Consider the following 25,569-nt stretch of genomic DNA (forward strand, 5'->3'; position numbering starts at 1 on the left):
TATTTTCTGAAAAGCCACCATGTGACTCGACAGCCGGCAATTTAGCACCTGAATTCTGAACCCCCAGCAATTCACATGTCAGAAGATGATGAGAGAAGAGCATACACCTGAGCCACCTGTGGGTGGGAGGAAAGCCAGAGAGAGAAAGCCGGGGCGGGCGGGTGGGGGGAGGCGCTGCTAGGTTCCCAGGCATTCAAGACACCCGGAGTGCGTTTTTATGTTCATTTACAGATTAATGACAGGTGCAAAACTGCCACAGCAGTAACCCAGATCACAGAGTCCCTGGGTAAAGCAAACGGTTAACAGGCTCAGCTACTTAAACCAAAAGGTTGGCAGTTCGAGTCTACCAGAGATGCCTCAGAAGAAAGACCTGGTGATCTACTTCCAAAAATCAGCCACTGAAAACCCTACGGAGCACCGTTACACTCTGACACACATGGGGTCGCCATGAGTGGGGAATCGGCTCAACAGCAACTGGAAAACCAGATCACAGTACGGTGGAACTCTTTCTTCCAGCCAGCAAATGAACCCTTCTCACTGAGAAGCTTGAGAATTTCCCATGTGCAAGGCCTGGAAAACCCACTGCATCTGTCTGCTGTGGTGGGGAGTAAGGAGAGGGTCCTCAGTAACATCTGCAGCCTAGGAACAGACACCGACTGGGCTGGGCACTTTACTGGTGCCTCCATCTAACCCTGTGGTATTCTAATCCCAATTTTACCAATAAGGAAACTGAGGGCCCATAACTTACCCAGTGTCCCACAGCTATTAAATGGCAGAACCAGGATTCAAACCCAGTCTGTCTATACCTCCCATCAGCCAGGAGAGGAAGTAACAGAAAGCTGTGATGGTTCCTTGGATGGGCAAAGGGGTCCCCAGACAGTAGCCGGAGAGCCCAAGTCTCCTTTGACCCCTGGAAAACCCGTGTGCTCCATGCTTATAAACAGACCCTGCCCCACAGTACTGAGAAGTTTCTACTAGAGGGGCATGCGGGCCACTCTCCCACAATCCTGAGCAGACCTGGCCACTGCACATCAAGGACACCACGCTTGTGGGGAAGGTGGTGGGTACCATGTTGCCACCCCCATTTCCTGGTCATCTACCTGGATGAGAGTCAATAGCGCCACACTACATTTCATCATGGGTGGACACCGCTCCAGATGTTGAGCATGCCACAGAAATTCTTTTCATTTACACAACTATAGGTTCTGTAGGAATTACTGCAGCTCCTATCAGCCTCCTTTTCAAAGGCTTCCAGGATTACACTTTCCTTTGCCTGTTGGACTTCACATAATTTCTCATTTTAACATTCTCTACTTTTCAAAACCTTGCAATTCCTCTTACCACAAATCCTGAACCAGGGGACATTCTAACTATGCATCCACGTTGTCCTTGAAAATCAGCTTTCTCCCTAGGAGGTGGCTGTTGCATGTCCCTCAGAAACTCCTTACCAAGCCAGGGGAAGATTTAAACAAAGATTTGTATAACCAAGATCAGTGTATCAGCTTGCTGCTGTCTTTAGTTAAAATGCAACCAATTTCAAGACACTGACTACCTATCAGAAGGTGACTCTCAAACAGGACCAGTCTCCAATAGCTAATTTAATAACCGAAAATGCTTTTTTTTTTTTTTTTTACCACCAAATAGTCTAGGGAGCCTCAGGCAAAGTGACAGTCATTGGTACAAAAAAAGGTTTTCAATGCTGCAGAACTTGTAGGAGGATAAATTTTTTTTTTTTAATTAAAATGTCTCCTAGGCTCTATCCTGCTTAGAGAGTGAAGGACAATGTTCAGTTTTCCACGCATGGCACATGGGTGGAAGAAGATTAGAAAGTCATCAGAAAAGCCTTCAGTTTACAAAAAGGACAAATGGGAGGGAAATCCCAAATGCTCAGAAATAACAAGATGCTTTGGCCACTCAAATATCAAATTACAAAGGATAAGTTGCTTAAATTGGCTATGTAAATGCAATAACTTGCAGGGCTTGGGGCTACCTCTGTGCCTCATGCTGAAATACTGATGAATCTGAACCCTGAATATGAGTGTGCACCTGGCTGGGGCAGGAAGGGATGCTGAGGAGGGAAGGAATTCTGTGAGGAAAGAAAAGGAACTGAGGAGTGAGGACCGCCTAGTGGGGCTCAGGAAGAAGCAATTCTAAGAGGTATCACAAATAAGTGGAAAAGCTGGACAGACTTGCAAATTATAGGTCAACTTATATTTTAGGGTTGAAATGAACAAGAAGGAAAGATGCTTAAGGTGCTTTGCTTTGTTTTGATACCAGGAAATGCATCCACATGGAACAAGGTTCAAAATGTATAAAGTCCACAGTCCTCCAGTTACACTCTTGGAGGCAACCATGTTGTTTTCTTGTGCGTTCTTCCAGAAACAGTCTATATCAATCGTTCTTAAAGCGCAGACCTCAAAAAATAGTGTGCTGGAGCTGCTTATACTCCTCAAAAAGTTGTGTTCTGGGGCTGCTTATACTAGCTTGCATCAATTGTGTGTATCTCTTCCCAACTGGCTCACTGTTGCAGCCACTGTGTCAACCCATCTCACTGAGGGTCTTCCTCTTCTTTGCTGACCCTCTCCTTTCAAGCATGATGTCCTTCTTCAGGTGAGGCAAAAGGCCTCAGGGCCCAGCCCTTCTAAGAGACACCTACTCTGGTTTATCCTCCTACACTGAGCAGAATAAGCTGCACATTCTTCTCAAATTGTCCTTGACACAATAACCACAGAGCAGGCACAGAGGGTCTCAACTGATTTTAGCAGGTTTTCTACACCACCTTAACTAAATACATATAAGACCCCAACTCTGGGAAGAGACTTAACATGGTAATGAAGGAAAATCGACCTCTTTCTCCATCTCAGAGAATCAAACCTTGTCTAGAGAAAACGTATAGTCATCCACAAGCTCTGAGCACCTGCATGAAGGTCAATCCTGAAATATTTACAATGAATTTGCATTTCCTTGTCTGCTCTCTGTAAAAGCCCACCTCCCCAAGCTGCATGCAAGCAGTTTTGGAGGCAGCAGCCCTGACTGCTCCTTTCCTTGTGCAAGGAAATAAAGGCGCCTTTCTTCTCTCCCACCTCGGCCCCTTGTTTATTGGCTGAAACAAGTCACGACGAGCAGAACTTGGGGTTTCCACTCGACAACTTAGGGACTGGTCCCTTCTGATAACATATTCGAAGTACGTGAGACAACGTCTCAATATCCTTGTTTCTAATGAGCAATCTGGCAGTGCTTCTCCCAAGACAGATTTGCTTGTTCTTCTGGCAGTCCACGGTATATTCAATATTCTTCACCAACACCTAATTCGAAGGCATCAATTCTTCTTCAGCCTTCCTTATTCACTGTCCAGCTTTCACATGCATATACCAAAAAACCAAACCCACTCCTGTCAAGTCACTTCTGACTCATAGTGACCATACAGGGCAGAGTAGAACAGCCCCATAGGGTTTCCAAGGAGCACTTGGTGGATTCCACCTAATGACGTTTAAAGGTCAGCAGCTGTAGCACTTAACCACTATGTCACCAGGGTTTCCCCTCACATGCACATAAGGTGATTAAAAACACCATGGCTTGGATCAGGTACACCTCGGTCCTTAGAGGAAACCTTGGTGGCATAGCGGTTAAGTGCTACGACTGCTAACCAAAAGGTCAGCAGTTCGAATCCACCAGGCACTCCTTGGGAACTCTACGGTGCAGTTCTACTCTGTCTTGTAGGGTCACTATGAGTCGGAATCGACTGGAAGGCAATGGGTTTAGTATTTTTTTTTTTTAGTCCTTAAAGTGATATCTTTGCTTTTTAACACTTTCAAGAGGTCTTCTGCAGCAGATTTGACCAATGCCATCAATACATCATTCGATTTCTTGACTGCTGCTTCCATGGGTGTTGACTGTGGAGCCAAATAAGACGAAATCCTTGACAATTTCAATATTTTCTCCATTTATCATGATGCTACTTATTGCTCCAGCTGTGCAGATTTTTGCTTTCCCCCCTTTTTTTAATTCTTATTGTGCTTTAAGTGAAAGTTTACAAATCAAGTCAGTCTCTCACACAAAAACTTACATACACCTTGCTACACACTCCCAATTGCTCTTCTCCTAATGAGACAGCCCGCTTCCTCCCTCCACTCTCTCTTTCCGTGTCCATTTCGCCAGCTTCTAACCCCGTCTACCCTCTCATCTCCCCTCCAGGCAGGAGATGCCAACACAGCCTCAAATGTCCATCTGATCCAAGAAGCTCACTCCTCACCAGCATCCCTCTCCAGCCCATTGTCCAGTCCAATCCCTGACTGAAGAGTTGGCCCTGGGAATGGTTCCTGTCCTGGGCCAACAGAAGGTCTGGGGCCCATGACCACCGGGGTCCTTCCAGTCTCAGTCAGACCATCAACTCTGGTCTTTTTACGAGAATTTGGGGTCTGCATCCCACTACTCTCCCGCTCCCCCAGGGGTTCTCTGTTGCGTTCCCTGTTAGGTTTTGTTTTTTTTTATGTTGAGGTATAATCCATAGTGAAGGCTATAGTCTTTGATGTTCATCAGTAAGTGCTTCAAGTCCTCTTCACTTTCAGCATTTCGCAGGTTGTTTAATGAGTCTTCCTCCAAACCTGATGACCTGTTTTCCTTCATATAGTCCAGTTTCTCAGATTATTTGGTCAGCACACAGATTGAATAAGTATAGTAAAAGGGTACAACCCTGACACACACCCTTCCTCACTTTAAACTACACAGTATCCCCTTGCTCTGTTCATATGACCGCCTCTTGGTCTATGTACAGGTTCCTCATGAGCACAATCAAGTGTTCTGGAATTTCCATTCTTGGCAATGTTATCCATAATTTGTTATGATCCACATTGTCAAATGCCTTTGCATAGTCAATAAAACACAGGTAAACATCTTTCTGGTATTCTCTGCTTTCAGCCAGGATCCATCTAACATCAGCAATACCCCTTGTTCCACGTCCTCTTTTGAATCTGCCTTGAACTTCTGGCAGTTCCCTGTTGATGTATTGCTGCAACCACTTTCAAATGATCTTCAGCAAAATTTTACTTGTGTGTGATGTTAATAACATTGTTTGATAATACTTGCACTCTGTTGGGTCACCTTTCTTTGGAGTGGGCACAAATATGAATCTCTGCCAGTCGGCTTGCCAGGTAGCTGTCTTCCAAATTTTTTGGCATATAAAAGTACCTCCAGTGCTGCATCCATTTGTTGAAAGATCTCAATTGGTATTCTGTCAATTCCTGAAGGCTTATTTTTCATCAATGCCTTCAGTGCAGCTTGGATGCCTTCCTTCGGTACCACTGGTTCCTGATCATATGCTGCCTCCTGAAATGGCTGAACATTGATCCATTCTTTTTGGTACAGTGACTCTGTGTATTCCTTCCATCTTCTTTTGATGCTTCCCTGTATAATCCTTCAATATTGCAACTCGAGGCTTGAATTTTTTCTTCAGTTTTTTTCAGCTGGAGAAATGCCTAACATGTTCCTGGAGGTGGGGGGTGGGGGAGTCTAATTAGTAGTTTGAAATTTTGGCTATGATGGGAGTATTTACACATGCTAAAAACAGAGCCTTTTTTCTTTTTTGAGAGAGAGCTAGTTTACCAGTATACCTGAGACCCTTTCAGGGATCTACAAGATCAAAGCTATTTTTACAATAAGACTGAGATGAAATTGCTCTTTTTACCCTCATTCTCTCAAAGGTGTGCAGGAGAGTTCTCCAGAAACTATATATGATTTCATAACAGACTTAACACAGCAGATATGGAAATTCGGCTGTCTTCTGTTAAGCCAAAGAAATTTTTTAAAATGTAAATAATACCATTCTTTCCACTAATTATTTTGAAAATAGTTAGTTTTTATAAAGAAATGTTGATATTAACTTGTAATGGGTTTGTTGTTACTGTTTTTAAATGAATTAATAGATATTTTTAATTTTTTCCATTTTAATATCTAGCACAGTAAATATTGATCAATGTAACTCACATAAACAAAAGCTCTTCAGGTCCGCAATAATTAAAAGTATAAGGGGGTCTAAGACTAAAAGGTTTGAGAACCCTGTTCCTTGCTTTTTTTTTACTTAATGTATCTTGGGGATTTCTATATCATTACTCATTTTAGTTTGAGTTCCCCCAAAAGAAGAGTTGAGACAAGGATTTAGACATGAGTAGTTTCTCTGTTAGGAGATCACTAAAGGGGAAATAAGACAGAGAAGGGCTGAATGGCAATAAGGAGCGGCACATGAATGGGTTTCCAGTCAGGGGAAAGGGTACCCGGGAGCGCGGGCTAAGTGCATTAAGGGAGGTGCCCCACACCTCCTGTGTGGAAGGTGCTGTTCTAAGAGCTTTACAGTAAATTTATTTAATCCTGATAACTTTACGAGGTAAAAATTCTATGATTCCCATTTTACAAGTGAGGAATCTGAGGCACAGGTGTAGAGCAGAAAGGGACCTTGAGAAACCATCTAGTGCACTACCCACGTTTTACAGGTGTGGGACCCCAAATTCAGGAAGGTTAGGAACATGCCCAAGATCATCCAGCCAGGAGTCTCCCCAGTGTGTGACAGTGAGGTGCTGATGTTGAGGGGGGGATGACAACTGGCTCTGTTCTTTTTGAAGTAAACCGGCTGATTCTAGAGCTTATTTAACCCAAACCAAACCTGTTGCCCTCCAGTCGACTGCAATTCATAGCGACCCTATAAGACAGAGTAGCACTTCCCCATAGGGTTTCCGAGGAGCAGCTGGTGGATTCGAACTGCCAACCTTTTGGTTAGCAGTCATAGCTCTTCACCACTGTGCCACCAGGGCTCCAGAGCTTATTTAAGGGGACTGTAATTAACACAGGGGTAGGCAGGAGGGCCTAGAGGATGGAGACGGAGCTGTGGGATCTCCTGTTATAGTGGAAGTAACAGGAAGGAGAGAACAGTGAGAACCTCAAGGTTAGAGGATACTGCATTAGGGTTTCTATAACAACCATAACTCGCATCTAGTAAACACAGGCTGCACGTCACAGCTTTAAGAAGTCTGCCCATGTTTGGAATTTTATGATCTGGATGCAAATAATTTTAAATTCTAACATGTACCTACCAGACTTTTGGGAGTGGGGGTGGGGAGATAATGTTAATCAAAGCAAATTCTACGGAAAAAACCTCCTTAGGAAATAACTTCGTCAATGCTGAAACAGGCATATCTTTATCTTCCTTGTTGTTTTCAGCTTGTAAACACCTATGACTAAATCTCTCTGTGCCTACAGTTTTATACACTTGAAACTTCTGATATATAGTGGCAGTAAGGCACAAGGGCCAGAAACACAAAGAGCCAAAACCAGAAAGTCTTCCTTCATTTCCAAAAAAATCCAAAGTCGTTGCCGTCAAGTCGATTCTGACTCATGATGACCCTGTAGGACAGAGAAGAACTGCCCCAGAGGTTTCCAAGGAACAGCTAGTGGATTTGAACTGCTGACCTTTTGCATGGCAGCACAGCTCTTAACCACTGCCACCAGGTCTCTCACTTCAGTTAGTCTTAATTAAGCACAGGGGTGAAGGGTAAGCCCCACAACCATTACCAGTTGCCTTCAAGTTGATTCTAACTCATGGCGACCTTATGTGTGCCAGAGTAGAACTGTGCTCCATAGGTTTTCAATGGCTGTTTTTTTCAGAAGTGGAATGCCAGGCTTTTCTTCCAAGGTGCCTCTGGGTGGACTCAAACCTCCAACCTTTCAGTTAGCAGCCAACTGTGTTAAACGTTTGCACTACCTAGGGAGGGCTCCCATAACCATTAGCCATTATTAACTACTGATAAAACAAACAAAAAAAAACTAAACTAGTTGCTGTCGAGTTGATTCTGACTCATAGCGACCCTATAGGACAGAGAAGAGCTGCCCCATAGGGTTTCCAAGGAGCGGCCGGTGGATTTGAACTGCTAACGTTTTGGTTAGCAGCTGAGCTCTTAACCACTGGGCCATCAGGGCTCCATTACTGATGAAATCCATCCATTTCCACACAAGGTGCTGAGAACATAAAAGAGACAATAAACTGAATGTGAGCTGGATTAAGACTGCCTTTGATTACTGTTGTTATTGCCACTATACAAATTTGGAACACAACTTTCACACATTTTCTCAATATATGACTTCAAAATGTCTATTGACAGAAAGAGCTGAGCATTAAGTTATGTGTAAAGATCCAAAATTAATTGTTCATTACAAGGCTACCCAGTCAATAACAACATACTTCAAAGTTCACGGGGGATATCGCAACTATGTAATTAAAAAATGCCATAAAGCAGCTGGAAGGAACTATGCCAAAATGCTAATTACCTCCAATTAAGAAGGTTATGGATGATTTTTTCTGTATATTTTCCTCTACTTTCCAAATATTCTATAGTGAGCATGCAATTCTTTGATAATAAAAAAGAAATGTTTAAAAATAAAAAGAAGTACAATCATCTTTACTGCCAAGCCAGATCACATTCTAAGCTATATCCACAAACAGCAACGAGCTGAAGAATACTTGTAACAACAAAGATATTTAGTGTCATTAAACTATACGTGTGAAGATGGTTGAAATGGCAAATGTTTTTGTCCCCCATATACTTACCACAATTCAAAAATGTATTTAAAAAAAAAAAAGAATATTTGTAAAATCATGTTCTCCCCTTTAAACATTTCAAAGACTGATGCTCTAGCAATAAAACAAATGGCAAATCAGTGACAACCTTCACTTCATAACTGTCCCTTCATTACTGCTCCTCAGTAGGGACAGGGAAGAGAAGATCAGAAAAAAAGTCTCGGCTCACACAGCCACGTGTGAGTGAGAAAGTGAAAAGATTGATTTTGAAAACTAAGGAAATGTCATTTCCTGGTGGGTACATCATAAGGCTCTGTCAATGCATTTGACTGATAACTTCAATTATTTTTCAAAATAAGCCAAGTTCATGGGAGGGGAAAAAACAAACAACCCAGACCAAGTCTTCTGGATCAGGAATGGAAGCCGAAAGCTGAGGTGAAGGTCATTTAGAGGGATTTGGTAGCTGGCCGGGGAAGCTAATGGTCTGGAGAGAAGCTTAATAATTCGACAGTGCATAAACATCCAGCTTGCTGGGTTTCTGGATGATAGCAGAATGTTAAATGTGGTAACATTCTTTGGGGTCCTCTTGTCCCTGAGCACTCCGGGATATATTCTGACTGGCACCTGGAGCCCTCCTTCCCCAGCACCTCAAAGCCAGGCCAAAGTGGGCAACCCGAGGCCTGCTCCAGGATGAAGCAACAGCGCAAGGAAAGTGGGGATGGGATAGAGGAAGGCAGTGGGGGGAGAGGGAGAGGGAGGAGGTCTGGGGAGCTGAGGAGTGGCGGGCCACAGAAAAAGGAAGCATGATGAGGTCACTGGTTAAAAGTGGGTAAGAGAAAATTCTCCTCATTAAGAACCAGGATGCAAGATGATGTCACAAGTAATGTATGTAGGGGGGCAGCTGGTATGGCAATTCCTTGGCAAAGTCCAGTGCCCTTTAAGGATCACTGGCCCCCTCCCTAGCTGCCCCACACGTTTCCAAAGGAAAAAGTTCTCAGGTGCTGCCCACAGGCAGCTGGGCGTGGCCAGTGGTACCTCTCTATCAAGTTTTCTATCAGAGAGCAGATGGATCTGGAACACGTGTGTGTGAGTCCCTGTCTTGTGAGAACAGCAGAGGCTAATTAGAGCCACCAGAGGCTTGTGGGCTGGCCCAGAGTCACACAGGACAAGCAGCAGGCCCAGAAATGGGAAGTACTTGGGCTTCCTGAAACCTCAAGGTTCAAATCCCAGCCAGCTGACTCAGAATTCTGCCCTGAATTGGGTTAGCTGTACGTCAGGAAAACCTGGCCATGGCAGCCCTGACCTCAGACTGCTGAAGGGCCAGCCCCTCCCCTCATTTCACTGGTTTGCCCTCTACCACACCCCCCCCCATCTGTTTCCAAATATCAGGTGATGCAAACTCTCCTTGAGAATATGTGTGCCCAGAAAGGAATGTGATTGGAACCAAAGGCAGTGGGGACAAGAGTCCCACACAAAAGGCCAACCAGAGGAAATATGCTCAGACCATTTTTAAGGTGTTATGAATAAAGCAACTCAAAGACTTAAATGGTTTAACTAAGACCTAAACTTTACTCCGTCCTTTTCACAACTGTCACAAGGTGTGATTCAATTTCATGACTTCTGTCTACTACAGGTCAGTCATGTTTAAAAATGAAATATAGAAAAGGACAGTAGCTACCGTTCATGCAGTGCTGGCTCCGTGTTCTAGGAGTCTGACATACGCAAACCCTTGCAATTCTCACAACAGCCCTCTGATTGTACAGAGGACCAGAGGGGCCAGAAGGGCCAGAGGGTCTGAGCCTTGCTAAGAGGATCTGCAGAGCCTGGGAAGAGGGAAAGGAGTGGGGTAGACCCCTGTGTGTCGGTCCCATCCCAGCCGCCTGTCCCACGGGCAACTGGGGCTGAGGAATGGAGCATGCTGCCCCAGCTTTGCTCTTTCTCCCTTCTTGTTCAGCGCCCATCTGTGGGCTGGGCTCAGGCCACACGAGCTGGACAACTAACCAAACTGGCCATCACATGGCCAAGATATAGTACAGCTGATCTGGAAGAAAACAAAATTCCCTATTGAACTTCAGAGCCACATACCAAAGCAAAAACCAGTTACCATCAAGTCTGACTCATGGCAACCCCACGTGTGTCAGAGTAGAACTCTGCTCCACAGGGTTTTCAGTGGTCAATTTTTTGGAAGTAGATCGTCAGACTTTTCTTCTAAGGTGCCTCAGGATGGACTAGGACTGCTTTTCAGTTAGCAGCTGAGTGCTTAAACATTTGCACCACCCAGGGAAGTCAGCATCGACTCAATGGCAACGGGTTTGTTCTTTGTTTTAGGGGCTCCTCAGAGCCACAAAGAACTGGGTTAAGACTCTGGGTTCCACCTATGTTTGCTTCTAACTCTGGGTAAGGTGTTTATCCATCTAAGTCTTGGTTCTCACATCTATAAAATGGAGCTGAACACATCTACTTAACCTCACAGAGATTTTGTGAAGACTGCAAAGGAAAAAGTGCCTGGCACCTAGCACTCAGTAAAGGTTAACTATTACAAGCATTTTTTAAAATATATTTTTAAAGTGTATTTTAATAGTGAATGTTAAAAAAAAAAAAAAAAACTGCAAAATTAGGTAAAATGGCTTAAAGCTTTAAAAAAAACTTTAGTAACTTTTCAAATAAAAACAAGCTGGGGTGTGTGTGAGATCAAGTAAAGTGCTCTCCCGAAGGACAGGAAGAATGTTCCCATGCCATATTCTTTTCAGGCTGGGTCTCTGGGTTTACAGAACGGCTGGGAGCCTCCGGCTCTCAGAACCAGGCCCTCTTGGCAGTGGCATCCTGCCCATGGGACTTTCAGGGCGTGTTCACAATTTGTTTTTATTTTTAGACACATCTGCAAACGCATTTTGAAGCATACCAGTCCTCACAAAACCAGGGCAATTTCCCCTGGGTTCTCGTAAAGCTGTTAATTGTTGCTGCTGTTGGGTCCTTATTCAGTCTGCACACAACCTTGTCCTCCAGCATGCAGAGAAGTACCACCACACAACCCTGCCTGCCTGCGATTTGGCGTCTTACCCTTAGGACACTGTTTTCTGAGTTTGACTAAATGTGATGTTTTCCTCAGCTAAAGGTCCTACTTACTAAGTTCTCCGTGGTCTCAGAAAGCACCACCTCCTTAGACGTCAATAGGAGGAGCTGGACTCTCTATATTTTTAACCTTGGCATCTGGAAACCAGGGCTCACAGTAAAAAGGAGCAAAGACGGCACATTCCCATCCCACTCATGACTGACTGGACAACGGTGGCTAACTTTCCTAGGAGATATAAGCTGAGTTTCCTCTTCTCATTTTCAAGTGTTTTGTCTTGTGACCCCATGAGCTAATTAGAGTCTGGTGTAGACTGCTCCCCCACCCCTCTAGCTTCATGATCAAACCAACAGCATAAAAGAGAAGGTCGATAAATGATTTATTCAACTGAGCAATCAATGCCCCTGTTAATACTGACGCAATTTTGTTTCACTGGCCAGTGATAACTGAAAATCAGATAAGAGGAGAGGCGGCCATTGGAGGAAAACCAAGAACTTATGAAGGAAGACTTTAAATACACCTTTCAAGTTAGATTAAAAATGGTGGTGGAGGGGGGGAAGAAGGGCATGCTATCAGGTGAGTTGTCAAGAAAAACTCAGCTCTAAAACAACAGTTTGTAAAAGTTATTCACAGACTAACACGCCAGGCACGAACGGCCACTGAGTCGGAATGCACTTGACAGCAATGAGTTTGGTCTTTGGCTCTCTCCTTTTCAGTGCACTGAAGGCCTGGCGCTAGCACGGAGAGCTCCTGGCCTGGCAGGTGCAGGTCACGTGTGGCAGCAAACTCTAGAAAACACAGGCACTCTGGGCAGAAATAATAACATGGCAAGAGATGCCGAAGCATTAGGAGGAAGAGAAGAGCACTTGTCAAGTCTAGAGGGGGAAACAAACGGGGACAGCAAGATGATGCTCATGAAGTATATAAAATATCAATTTTTTTTGGCATGTGTATTTTTTCTCACTTTAATTTTTTTTTTTGAATTATCATATAGTGAAAATTTAGTTTTGGGGGTTATACAGCCCTGTTGTCACAGTGGTTTGGCACTCGGTTGCTAACTGAAAGGTTGGTGGTTCAAACCCATGAGCTGCTCCGTGAGAAAACGATGTGGCAGTTGGCTTCCGTAAAGATTACAGCATTGGAAACCCTATGGGAAACAGCAATGCGTTTTTTATGGGTATAGTTCTATGAATGTTAACATATGCATTAAAAAAAAAAAAAAAAAAAAACACCCACCGCCATACAGTCAATTCCAACTCACAGAAACCCTGCAGTATACATTCATGAAACCACTGAGGATACAGAAAAGTTTTGTCACTCCGAAGATTAATTCTACAAACAATTCTCCCAAACTTACTCCAGCCAATAATGGGTACAATGAATAATAACGGTAGCAACCGTAATTCATCACTTGTCATCAAAACAAAGTGCCAGAAAAAGCACTACACCCCAACCTCCCATACTCCAAAAATAAACACCAAATTATTTTTGCTGATTCATCAGCGACCTTCATGTGTTTCTACATTATATAATGAGGCATTTAAGAAACACATCCCAAACTTTCAGCATGGTGTCAATTCATAAACGCATGTTGGTTCCTTCCTCATTGCTTTAGGGGCCTCTTAGGAAGCTCTAAAAAATGGCAGGTGGGACATTCCTGCAGGAAACTAAATTCACCTACTCAAAACTCTGGCAGCTTTCATTGCAATTTTCCTCTGTAGTATTAGACATTCTGCCATTTATGTGCTCACAAAGGGAGTGCTTGGGAGCTGAGAAGTGACTAAATGAAGTGCTTGAGGAAATGTGGCAAAGTGGCGCACATTATTTAGATTATTGGGATGAAGCCTGTCTGTCTTGTCTGCTAGGTATTAACCGACCTCTCATGGTTCTGCAGCTACTAGTACTTGAGGGAAGGAGAACGTAACATTTTCTGTTGAATGACTTCTTCAACAAGAAGGTGGCATCTCTGGTAAAACCCACAGTCAGTGGCAGAAGTTTTTACCAGACAGATTTTTAAAGGCTCTGGCTTAATCTGTGGATGTGCACACCAGCTAACCCACTGGCTGGAACTTACTATGCTGATCCACTTCTCCACAACCAAGAGGCTCTCTCCATTCATAGTGCAAATGTTTACTAAGCACCTACTAAGTTATGTGACAGGTTTGTTTCCGGGAATGTAAAACTGTGAAAAAGATACAAAATCCTGCCCAATGTCTGGTGTCTTAAACGCTAGCAAGTGGCCATCTAAGATGCATCAATTGGTCTCAACCTACCTGGAACAAAGGAGAATGAACACCAAAGACATGTGGTAAAGATGAGCCCAAGAGACAAAAAGGGCCACATAAACCAAAGGCTCCATCAGTCTGAGACCGAAAGAACTAGATGGTGCCTGGCTACCACTGATCATTGCTGTGACAGGGAACACAACAGAGAATCTCTGATGGAGCAGGAGAACAGTGGGATGCAGATTTCAAATTCTCGTAAAGAGACCAGGCTTAATGGTTTGAGACTGTAAGGATGCTGATGGTCATGGTCCCCGGACCCTCTGTTAGCCCAAGATTGGAACCACTCCTGAAGCCAACTCTCCAGACAGGAGTTTGACAGGACTATAAGATAGACAATGATACTGATGAGAAGTAAGCTTCTTGGCTCAAGTAAACACATGAGACTACGTGGGCAACTCCTGTCTGGTGTCAAGATGAGAAGGAAGAAGGGAACAGGAGCTGGTTGAATGGACACGGGGAATAACAGGTAGAGAGGAGGAATGTCCTGTCTTATTATGCAAGGAGCTAGGAGTACATAGCAAGGTGCGTGTAACTTTTTGTATGAGAGACTGACTTGATTTGTAAACTTTCACCTAAAGCACAATGAATTTAAAAAAAAAAAATCTTGCCCAAATCTCAAGGTTGGCCTGAAGCTGACAGGGTCTAATAAGGTGATATGAAACCCAAAACTAGGGAGGGATGGCTAGAAAAACAAACTGCCGGAAAGGCAGGAGGACGACTAAGAATCTCCTCCATTCCTCCAGTTTACATACAAAGCTAGCCTGGGGGCTCACGCCTGGTGGCTTTCTCGCCTGTTTCTTCCTGCTGTAGCCTTCTGGCACTCTGTGCCTTGCCCTGTGGCACCTGGCTTCACAGTTACACATTCAAGGTACTTTAGGAAGGTGGGATTGAAGGTTTTGGATTCTGAAGGGCTTAGCCTGTACCACAAACTCTCTCTGGATAGCCTTTGTGTGCAAAATTCTTCTACACAGGCCACCTGAGCAATCAAAGGGCCTTACCTCTGTAAAAACACTTTATATTAAAAAAAACCACACACACACAAACATATGTATATGTGCCTCCGCATGCAGGGCCTGCAAAAAACGTCGGAGCACAATTCGATGATAAGGCACGGGCAAAGTCTGCGTGGGAAATCACGTTTACAATCAAAGCGGGAAGGGGGCAGTCACGACAAGCGACAAGTGCCCCAGGCTCCAGCTCCGCGGCCCGCAAGGAAGGCCTCGCGCCAGCCGGAGGTGCACACCCTAGGCTCCGGGCCCGCCCCCAGCTCCCGGGCAGCGGGAACCGCGAACCGCGCCGTGGAACGGCCGGGGAGAGAGCGCTGCGCCCCCTGGCGGCGGGGCCCGCACCTCCCCGCTCCTGGCCGCCGCCGCGGGCCTGACTCGCTCCATTTGCAGACACCGGCGGCAGCGTCCTCCAAGCGGCGGCTCCTTCGGCCTCTCGTTCCCCGCACGGCATCTGCCTCCAGTCCCCGCCCCCTGCTCCTGCTCTGACACCCCCTTCCACACGCTGAGCCTTCCCCCGCCGCAGCCGGGCCAAGCCGAGCGCCAAGCCCACCGCGGACTCCGCAGAGCCTTCCGGCGGTCCGGCCGCTCCATCGCAGCAAGCGGCGGGGGTGCAGAGCCCGCACGCGGCGCGAGTGGGGCGGGCGGCGACGGCGGCGCGGACCGTTCCACTCCGCTTCCCCCCCCGCCCCCACGCAGCGTGCGTGCCCCTCGGAACGCCATGGAGCCTCCGCGTTCCGAGCGGGCACAAAGGGGCGCGCGGCACAATGGGCGCGGCGAGCCCGTGGACTCCCGCCGCTCGCTGGGGCGGCTTGGCCCTGCGCGGGGGTGGGCGCTTCTCCCGGCGAGCGCGCTCAGGGCAGCCCCCCTTCGCTTCCCCTCCCCTGCGCCCGCCCCCACCCCGGCATGGATGTTGCAGCCACTCTCCGGTCCGTCTGCCCCGGAGCCGCCGCCGCCGCTACCGCGCGGCCGGCTTTCTCCGCTCCGCACTTACCTGGGACACGAGTTCTGTACTTTGCAGAGCGGGCCCGCGCCGAGTTTGGGCGCCACGTGGGGAAGGGGGGGCGCGGGGCCGGGGAGTGGGGTCTCGCGCGGAGGTCTTGGCCGGGCGGCCCGGGGAGTTGCCGGGGGCGGCGGGCGCCGTGTATTTTCCCCTCTCTTTGTGTGTGGCCGTGCGCTGCGCTCTCGCGTGACGTGACGGGACTCCGTGTGTCATTTCCGCACAAGGACACAGGAGCCCCCGCTGCAGTGGAACCTCAACCCCTCCGCCCCCACCGCCCGGCCGCCCCTCCCCCTCAGCGGGGCACACGCGGGACCGGCGGCGGCGCTCGGGCGTGAACGGCCGCGGCGGGGAGCTCGGGCGCGCACTCCGGGGACTCGGGCGGCCCGGCGCCGGGCGCGCCGCTCCACGTGGGCCCGCGCTGGCTGCCCGGGGTTGGGACCGCGGCCGTGCACCCACGGCGCGCGCGGACAGGCCGGGAGACCGTGTCCAGTGCACAGTGCCTTCTACCCCTGAGAGTTATTCTGTAAAACGTGGTTTCTCAGGCCCTCGGAGTTTGACCCGAAAAGCTTTTTTTTCTACTTTTTTTTTCCGCGGGACGGAGATTGTGCAGGGCGTCTCCTCCCCTAACGCCCGCGCCTCTCCCGCATTTTTGGCATTTCGGCTGTGGCTCTGGCCCCCGGGCGGGTCTTCCCGCGCCGCGCTCAGCACAAAGACATCGGGGCTTGGGGGCCCAAGCGGCCCCTCCGTCCCGCCGAGCCGGCATGGAGTCTGGCGGGCCGCGAGGGAGCGACCCTGGTGCTGGGAACGCTGCCTGTGGCCACTCCCCCTGTAGGGTGGCCGCCCTCTGTTGTAAGTTTAGAAGCTAGAAATCTGCTTTCTACTTGTAACACGAAGTTTTGAGGTTTGAGGCTGTGAAGCGAGATAATTCAGAAGCGCTCGCGCTCACAGACCCACATGCCAAGCACAAACCCACGGGATCTCGAGCGCTTAAAATAGAAAAACACTAGTCACCAACTGAATAAAGGCTGATTCTGTCTACTTCTAACTCCCGGACTGTAGATTCAAAGTTGATAAATACGAAAACTACGCTTCGGGCATTTTCTCAAGTCTCAGCGATTGGAGTAGTTTGAGGGGGTGGAGTAGGGAGGTGGGAGTCAGTGAAGCCCAGTTCAACCGTGAAACCACGTTTATATTGCAGTCAAACAATGAAAATGTAAATTTTAAAAAATCCTTTAATTTGCTGATCGAAGAAAGTATAAAAAGAATAAATGTAAATACTCCCATCTGCTGCTCACAGCTGACTGGCTGCAAGAGAGGACCATGTGGCCATCCCCGCGCGGTCAGTGAATAGGTAGAATTGATTTAAAAAGAAAGCATATGCTGGATCCTTGTTGCCCAGTCGCGGCGCGGGATTGAATTAACATATACTTAGGGATCCTCTTATCTTCCTCCAGACCCCTCCAATGGGGAATTTAGTAATTTTGCAGGTTCCTCCCCTTCCAGTTTGAAATCAAAAGACAGTTCAGTTATCTAAGATCTTTGAGGAATTGAGGGGAATATTCTCCAGCTGAATTTGGATTGCGGACTTGGAAAAGTCAGTACTAATTACTATGCAAAATTAGCAAGCAGCCGGGACGACCAAGCCCTGCATCCAGGGGCTGCTTTAGAAAAGAATCTAAACGTGCTCAGTGTCATTCAAAACAGGATGATGAAAAGAAGGGGGCCAAGATAGCAGCCCTTCACATTCAAAAGGCTTGGGTCACTCTATCTACATTTAAAATAGGGCGGAGGGAAGAAGGGAGGAGGACCGATTGGGGCAGAATGGTTAATTTATACATTCCCAGATCACTGAGTAGAGGCACTTCGATTTCTGACTGAAACTTGACTTTTACACTCACGTATTAAATAACACGTGTGATACAGTACATCGCGTTACTTAGTTAACAGATCCATCAGTTTTATTCTCACCTTCAATTTAATGTGACAGCTATAATTAGAATTAAAAAAGGAGTTGCATTTCATTAGTGCAGTTTTCTAGGATTTCCTGGTAGAAGAATCAGGAACAGTTAAAAGAAGCATTTAAGTCACTTTGCATTTAAATCACTTTGCTGAAAAAAACATACTTTGCTGAAGTGGTTTAAAAATGTAAAAGGGCCTTGCTAATTTTTTAGAAAGGGGAGATTAGATGTATGTTGTGAATGGATGTATTTTTAGACAATCGTTCAGTGACAACTGAGGCATTTAAGGCAATAGAAACTAAATAATAAAATGATAGAAAATAAAATTTCTGTGTTCATACTGTTTGAAACCAAAGATTTTGTCAAATACAATAGCTTTATTAATAAATAGCATCCAAGGCAAGCAGCCAGACTTAGCTGATATAGTTGGCTTCAAAACAGCAGCTCTCTTAGGAAACTACAGACTGACCTTGGGCATTATTGTAAAAGTATGTATCTTAGATTTGCATAGCTGGATGAAATAACAAAGTGAGCTGTTGATTTCAAATAAGTTATTTTTTTAAAAAAATGGAAGTCATTGTTATTTAGGAAACTACCTACCTTCAAATGGTTTTGCACATACATTTATACGGGGTTTTTTTTGTTTGTTTTTAAAAGGAGAAAGAGGAAGATAGTGCATAAAGGTGAAAATAAATGCATTGAGACAGTTACATCTAATTTTAGAAACTTAAAAAGTAGTAGTTCTAAAATCATGTTAAAAAAATTATTTGATAAAAATAATGCCTCATGAAAAAGTATGAATAAACATGATCTAAGATGGGGAGAGAAGTGAGATAAAAAATGCACAACTGCTGCCTAAAACAATTTTAAGAAGTGAATGGGAGTGACCATGGTTCACAAGGGTGTGCATTAAGATCTGAAAAAAATCCGAATTTTAGAAATCTGCTTGATGTGAAATTTCATTGAAAATGCATTTTTCAGTATTTGAAATTAGAGCTGCTGCAACTGATCTAAAGAACCCATTTTCAATTTTACCTGAGTAAAATGCAGCAAGCAGAAAACTGATTACTTGGCCCAGAGGCTAGATAATGTCTCACAAAAAACACTAAAGGTAAAAACTGAAATGGAAAACTACACAGCACTTAATGAATTGTGGGATGTATATAATGTCGATGTAGATAATTGAGTGGCAGACAGACAGATATTAGGTTTCAGATAACTGTTATTCAAAAAGGTTTTATCGTTGCTAAATATATTTATAGTTGCCAAGACAATATTTAGTAAGACTTTTTTTTTCAGTAGTCAAGTCTTAAAACAACACAACAGATTTTACTGTTACTTGTGAGACATTTCCACTTTATTTCTTGCCTGCTGGATGTATAATTTTGCCAAGTCTTCAACTTCAAACTGAAGTATTTGGCAGATCCGGATTCCGTGAATTCTCACAACAGCAAATTAAGAGGGAAAAAAAGGGGGGAGGGGGCAGGGAGCTTATATTAACTCTATTAAATTGGACCTACTGAAAGACATGCCTCACAAAATAATTTGCAAAAACTGACAGTTTAGGGGAAGCTGGGCGAAGGAAGTTGAATTTAATCCCTATGTGCTGAAAAAATACACCTCTACTGGAATTGGGAGCAGGTAAATGGCACACACCACCCAATGTGAAAAAATGAGGTTTTGAATGAAAAGCTACAGAGAATTTGTGCTGGGCAGTTTTCCTTACGTGTAGGAGGACTATTTAATAATTTGTATCAGCTTAAGATTTTGAGCACCCAATACAGCCATTAGGATCTGATTTTAGTTGAATGCCTGGCTTGCACAACAGGGTTCTGCAAAAAGAAATATTAGGGAGAGTGAAAACTGCTGTAATCACATTCTCAATTTCAAGCCCTTGAGAAAATAAATGCCAATCTGAGCTATAGCTCATTCTGAGCCTAGTGTGCTGGCTGGAGGCGCTGCAGCCACCAGAGCCCCGGTGCCCAGAGGGGAGCCCAAGGGCCTGCAGTCAGGAGTCCCCACGCTGATCACACAGCTGCAACAACAGGCAGGAAGAAGGTGGAAGTGGAGGCTGGCTTTCCAGCCAATCAGGATCCATTAACAAGAAGAAAAAAATCAACATATACTGCTCTAGTAATTGATCAGTTTCTACAAAATTCATCAAAAGACTCTCTAAACCAAATGGCTTATCTTTTTCTTTCTTTTTTTTTTTTTTAAATTAGTCTTATTTGGCTTGCCAAAAATCTCTGTAAAATGGAACACCTCATGATAATGACCTGAGATCCAGCAATTCCACTTCTAGCAATTTATCCTGGAGAAAAACTCAATCAAGGACACATATCCAAAGCTGTTCATTGCAGAATCATTGGTGATAGCAAAAAAACTGAAGAGAACATGGAAAATATTAAATAAAATGATAATGATACATGCTGTGGCATACTGTGTAGCCTTTGGAAAGAAGAAAGGTGTTCTTTTTATGGATAGAGAAGAATGTCTACGATATATTGCTAAATAAAAGCAGAAAATTGCATATCTATATATAGTGTAATTCTATTTTCATAAGAGGAAAATATATAGTACATATATTTGCATGTGAATAGAAAAATGTCTGGAAAATACAGTGTAGTAGTAGTTACCGCTGTGGTTAAAATGGTAGAGAAGGGGCTTTTACTTTTTCACATTATACGTTTGTGTAATGTTTGGTGTTCCTCCCCTGCCCCCATAATGAGCATCTATTGCTTTTGTAACCTTTTCCCTCTCCCACAGGTTAAAAATAGAGTGGTTGCCATGGCTTAACCCTTTCGTGATCTGTGGTACATGTGGTATACCACCCACTTTTTCTGGCTTTCAGGTTCTTTGGAAGTGTACTTTTACCACTGAAAGGATTTACTGCCCCCAGTAGGCAGTAACAAACAAAAAGCCCATTGCCCTTGAGTTGATCTTGACTCATAACAACCCTATATGACAGAGTAGAGCTGCCCCATAGGGCTTCCAAGAAGCGGTTCGTGGATTTGAACTGCCAGCCTTTTAGTTAGCAGCTGTAACTCTTAACCACTGTGCCACCAGGGCTCCATGAAACATTGGTTGAAGCAAAATAGCTGGGGTATGAGGTTTGCAAGTGAAGTAGTGCAACCAGAAAGTGTGATTGGGTATAATTTGGTCTTTTTTGGCTTTTGTACCCCTATAGAAGCCTTGTAAGCATATTATTTACTGTTTCCTGTGTGATAGGAGTTGGAATTAACTCAGCAGCAACAGGTTTGTTTTTTTTTTTTTTTCTTGGTGTGATAGAGAGCCCTGGTGGGTTTGGTTTGCCTTTTTGTGTCATATTTGGAAAACCAGAGGTTCCCCATGTAACCTCATTGAAGGCACCATGAAAAACATCAGCAACCAAGGTCCACTGGTACAGACAGGCAACCACTAATTATGAGGTTTGAGAACCTTTAAAGTTCTGTGGTAACCATGTAGTGCCAGACAATATTTCTCAAAACCCATATTCCAAAACCAAACCCGTTGCCGTCAAGTCGATTGACTCATAGCGACCCTATAGGACAGAGTAGAACTCCCCCACAGAGTTTCTGAGCAGCGGCTGGTGGATTAGAAATGCTGACCTTTTGGTTATCAGCCGAGCTCTTAACCACTGCACCACCAGGGCTCCAAAATCCATATTACCAACCAAAAATTTTAAACACACTACATGACTCAGCATGTTTCCATTAATGGAAACACATGGTATCCAAAAAAAATTCAAAGAAGAAAATAACTGGGTCTTGAAAGGATAAAGGAACAAAAGTGACACTAAAGTAGCTAGAAGTTATAGCAAGAGGACAGAAGGCAGCTGGTATGAGGGCCTGGATTTACTCATGTCACCAATTCCCCTTTCTCTACATATTTTTTATGACTTAAACAGAAAAAGAAGAAGAGAAGGATTTCCTGGTAACTATGCTCCAAAAGTAAATAGGGCATTTGGCTACAGGATCCATGGTCCCCTTTCCTCGAGCTTCTGAAGTGCCAACGCAAGTATTTTTAAGAAGTAAATGTGACTGTAAGGATTTCCCTAGAATCATGGCACACTGAAAAAACTAAAAAAAAACAATTGTCTTGAAGTTGATTCTAACTCATGATGACCCCACGTGTTGCAGAGTAGAAACGCGCTCCACAGGGTTTCATGGTTGTGAAGCATATCGCCAGGCCTTTCTTCTGAGGCATCTCTGGCTGAGTTCAAACTTCCAGCCTTTTAGCTAGCAGCTGAGCGCAAATCATTTGTGCCACCTAGGGACCTTCATGGCACACTTGTTGTTTTGTGCTGTTGAGTCAATTATGACTCTTAGCAACCCTATAGAACAGAGTAGAACTTCCCCTGAGGGTTTCTTAGGCTGTAATCTTTAGCAGATCACCGGGTCTTTTCTCTGTTGGAGCAGCTAGTAGGTTTGACATTTCAGTTAGCAGCTGAATGCTTAAGTGTTGCACGACCAGGGCTCCTTCATGGCACACTAGGGCTTCAGAAATAATAGATGTCAACTGCCCGATTCTACCAATAAAGAAATTGAGGCAAGCAAGGTGCCTTGCTTGTCCAAGGCACATTGGCTTTCTTAGGCCTAGTCTGGCACTCTCCTTTGCAGCAATGTTTTTTGGGTTTCTCTTTCTGTATTATCCCGACCAAAGGCCAAATAGATGTAAAACAACCAGAATCCACTAAGGATAGAAATATACAAGGTTCGCGTTTCACATAATTTCCTTCACGTGCCCCAAGTCTGAGTTAGAAGCCTGTGCTCTGCACTTCATGGCACCTTGTTCTTTCCCTGCCATAGAGACCCTGCTCACAGAAACTATAATTGTTGATTTATTTGCCTGTCTCCCCAACTAGAACACAAATTCCTGGACAGCAGGACCATGTTTGCCCACTGTATCTCCAAGTGCCTGGCACTGTGCCTGGGACAGTGTGGAGTCTCAACAAATGTTGGCTGGAGGATTGAATGAATTGTTGTTAGAAAACATATGTTCCATTCCTTTCTCCCTTTCTACAAATGAAGAAACAAAGGGCCAAAGGTTAAGAGCAGGGCCACTCAATGCAACACCAAGCCTGTTGTAAGGGAATGGCCCAGAGGTAGGCAGCTAATTTGCCAGGGGCCAGATGCCAGATATGCCCACAATCTAGCAGTCCGTTACCATACCCCACTAACTCTGGAGTAATAATATCACACAGCTCTGAAGTGCCTCCCTGCCTTCCTCTTCACACAGTGTTCTCACATTTGTCATCTCCTGTGTGCCCTTGATCACAGACTGGGACAGGTAGAACAGGTATATCACCTTCCTGTGAGAATCCAGCCCATTTTTAAACAGATGAAGAAAATAGTGCCCAGAGATATTACATGATTTGTAATTCAGTCCTTCAGTTAGCAAGTAATTATTGCAGTACCATGTGTGCCACTCAGCTGTCAGCTTGTTGTACTGCGGTGGCTTTGTGTTGCTGTGATGCTGGAAGCAATGTCACTGGTATTTCAAATACCAGCAGGCTCACCCATGTTGGGCAGGTTTCAGTGGAGCTTTCAGACAAAGACAGAATAGGAAGAAAGGCCTGGTGATCTACTTCCCAAAATCAGTCAATGGAAACCCAGTGGATCACAACAGAATATTGCCCGATTTGCTCTTTTTGGACACGTCACTGGGAGAAAGCAATTGCTGGAGGAGGACTCCATGTTTGGCGAAATAGAGGGCCAGCGTTGGAGCGGCACGGTAGCTGCAGTGATAGGCTCGAACATGCCAGTGATCATGAGGATGGCGTAGGCCTAGGCGGTATTTCATTCTGTTGTACACAAGGTTGCCATAAGGCAGAGTCGACTCGACAGCACCTCTCTTTCTCCCCATGCATTTATCTATCCGTGTCAGGCACTATGCCAGAATTTAGATTCGTGGCTGAGAATTGGCATGGCTTGCATTGTGTCCTAAGGACTAATTCTTTGGCTTTTTACCAGTTAAGCCTAGTTCCCAATTTAATTGTTCAAAGCATCAGTAGTGTTGACCAGAATAGAATTTAATCTTCCTTTCCAGAAAATTCCATTCCACTCCAAGACAAAAAGGACGAAGCGCTCCTTCCTGCTCAGGCTGAGCATTTCTACCCTCTGCCTTTGCTCAGGGTGTCCCCGGAGTCCCCTGGTCAACTCCTATTCATCCTTCAAGGCTCAGCCAAACGTTTTCTCCATTGTGAGATATTTGCCCTCTCCCTTCTCCACCAGGAAGCAGCCCTGGTGGCTCAGTGGTTAAGAGCTCAGCTGCTAAATGAAAGGTCAGTGGTTCAAACCCTCTAGCCGCTCTGTGGGAGAAAGATGTGGCAGTCTGCTTCTGTAAAGATTTCAGCCTTGGAAACCCTATGGGGCGGTTCTACCCTGCCCCGTAAGGTCACTGTGAGATGGGATTGACTCAACAGTAACAGGTTTAGTTCCCCATTGGAGGTAGTGGGGTACCTTGCTGTGTTCTCTTCTATACCTTTCAAGTAGACAACCCTTACCTCAGCCTAACCAGTAGTACTTGGTTATACCATTTATCCGTATCTTCTGTCATACTCTTGTACTGGGCTCCAGGAAGCCTCAGAATGTGTGTCATCCCGCCTGTTGCCTTCTGAGGTGTCTCCCAAGCAGTTCTTCCCTGCTGTGACTATGACACATGCACTGGAAACTCCAGCAGACTGGACCAGGGGCTAAGGCTTCAACTGAGGGCAGCCCTTCACAGGTGCATGGGGGACGAGGCCAGCCCTTCCTGGGGTGGCTAGATACCAGTGCCGCTTATTAAGGGGGGCTTTGAAGTGGATGATGACAAACCCACACAGCCAAATCTTCTCTTTTGAAAAACATACATATTGGGTGGAAAAAGAGTAGTGTGGTCAATTGGACTTGATCCTAATATCCCAGAAGCGCTGGTCCCAGGGTGACTGTTCTATTGACAGGGTGACTTTTGTAGCCATGTCACAGCTCCAAGGATGCTTGAGATCAACCTCTGTCTCTGTAAGAATCTGCTGTCCCTTTTGTTTCTAAGGAATGTGACTAATTAAATTTTGGTACTCATTGCAAGCTGGGCCATTTTCATTCATCTCTCCGACCCCGCAGCTCTGTCCTCACGCTGCATATGGCAGGTGGTGGTAATAAATACTGCTGCACTTGTTGGCTGTATAGTGCAGTACTTACCAAGTCAGACAGACTTGGATTTGAATCCAGGCCCCAACACTTACTGAGTGTGAGACCTTAGGAAACTGCTTAAGCTTTGAGCTTACATTTGCTTGTTCACAGCGTAGGTGATACCGCCCCACAGGTGGTTAAAAACCAGGCAGTTCTGTGTAGCACTGGTACAGTGGCTGGCATAGGTTAGTGTTCAATAAAGGGTAGCTGTTATTTTTTTTTTATTATTGGTTATAAATGAGGTGAGTGAATTGCTGAAATAACTAGCCCAGGCGCATAACAGCTAGGATTTCATTTTGGTTTTCATTCATTCATACGTGGGGAAAAAAACCCCAACACTTCTAGTTTAGCAGCAAAAGCACAAAGGTTTATATGAGCTCCCTCAGTGCTGCCTGGAAGAGACCCAGAGAATACCACTTTAAATTCAAACTCTGTAAGAAAGTTAAAAAAACAACAAAAAAAAAACCACCATGTAATTCTAAAACATGTGTTATCTGTGACAGCCCCCAAATTACAA

The 25,569-nt window shown here is 45.2% G+C and overlaps 1 protein-coding gene across 2 annotated transcripts in view; it reads right to left on the reverse strand.

Annotated features, from left to right (window-relative positions):
• Nucleotides 1–25,569, reverse strand: part of BEND3 (BEN domain containing 3) — an 88,379-nt gene that overhangs the window by 22,425 nt on the left and 40,385 nt on the right. The window contains exon 1 of one of the 2 annotated variants that reach the window (XM_049895899.1): nucleotides 15,917–16,066. The exons of the other annotated variant lie outside the window; for it this stretch is intronic. The gene's annotated coding sequence lies outside the window, so the exon portion shown is untranslated. Of the gene's footprint in view, nucleotides 1–15,916; nucleotides 16,067–25,569 lie in introns of those variants that run through there. 2 annotated transcript variants of the gene reach the window in all.

This window comes from Elephas maximus, chromosome 1, assembly GCF_024166365.1.
Source record: "Elephas maximus indicus isolate mEleMax1 chromosome 1, mEleMax1 primary haplotype, whole genome shotgun sequence".
NCBI classification, from domain to species: Eukaryota; Metazoa; Chordata; class Mammalia; order Proboscidea; family Elephantidae; genus Elephas; species Elephas maximus.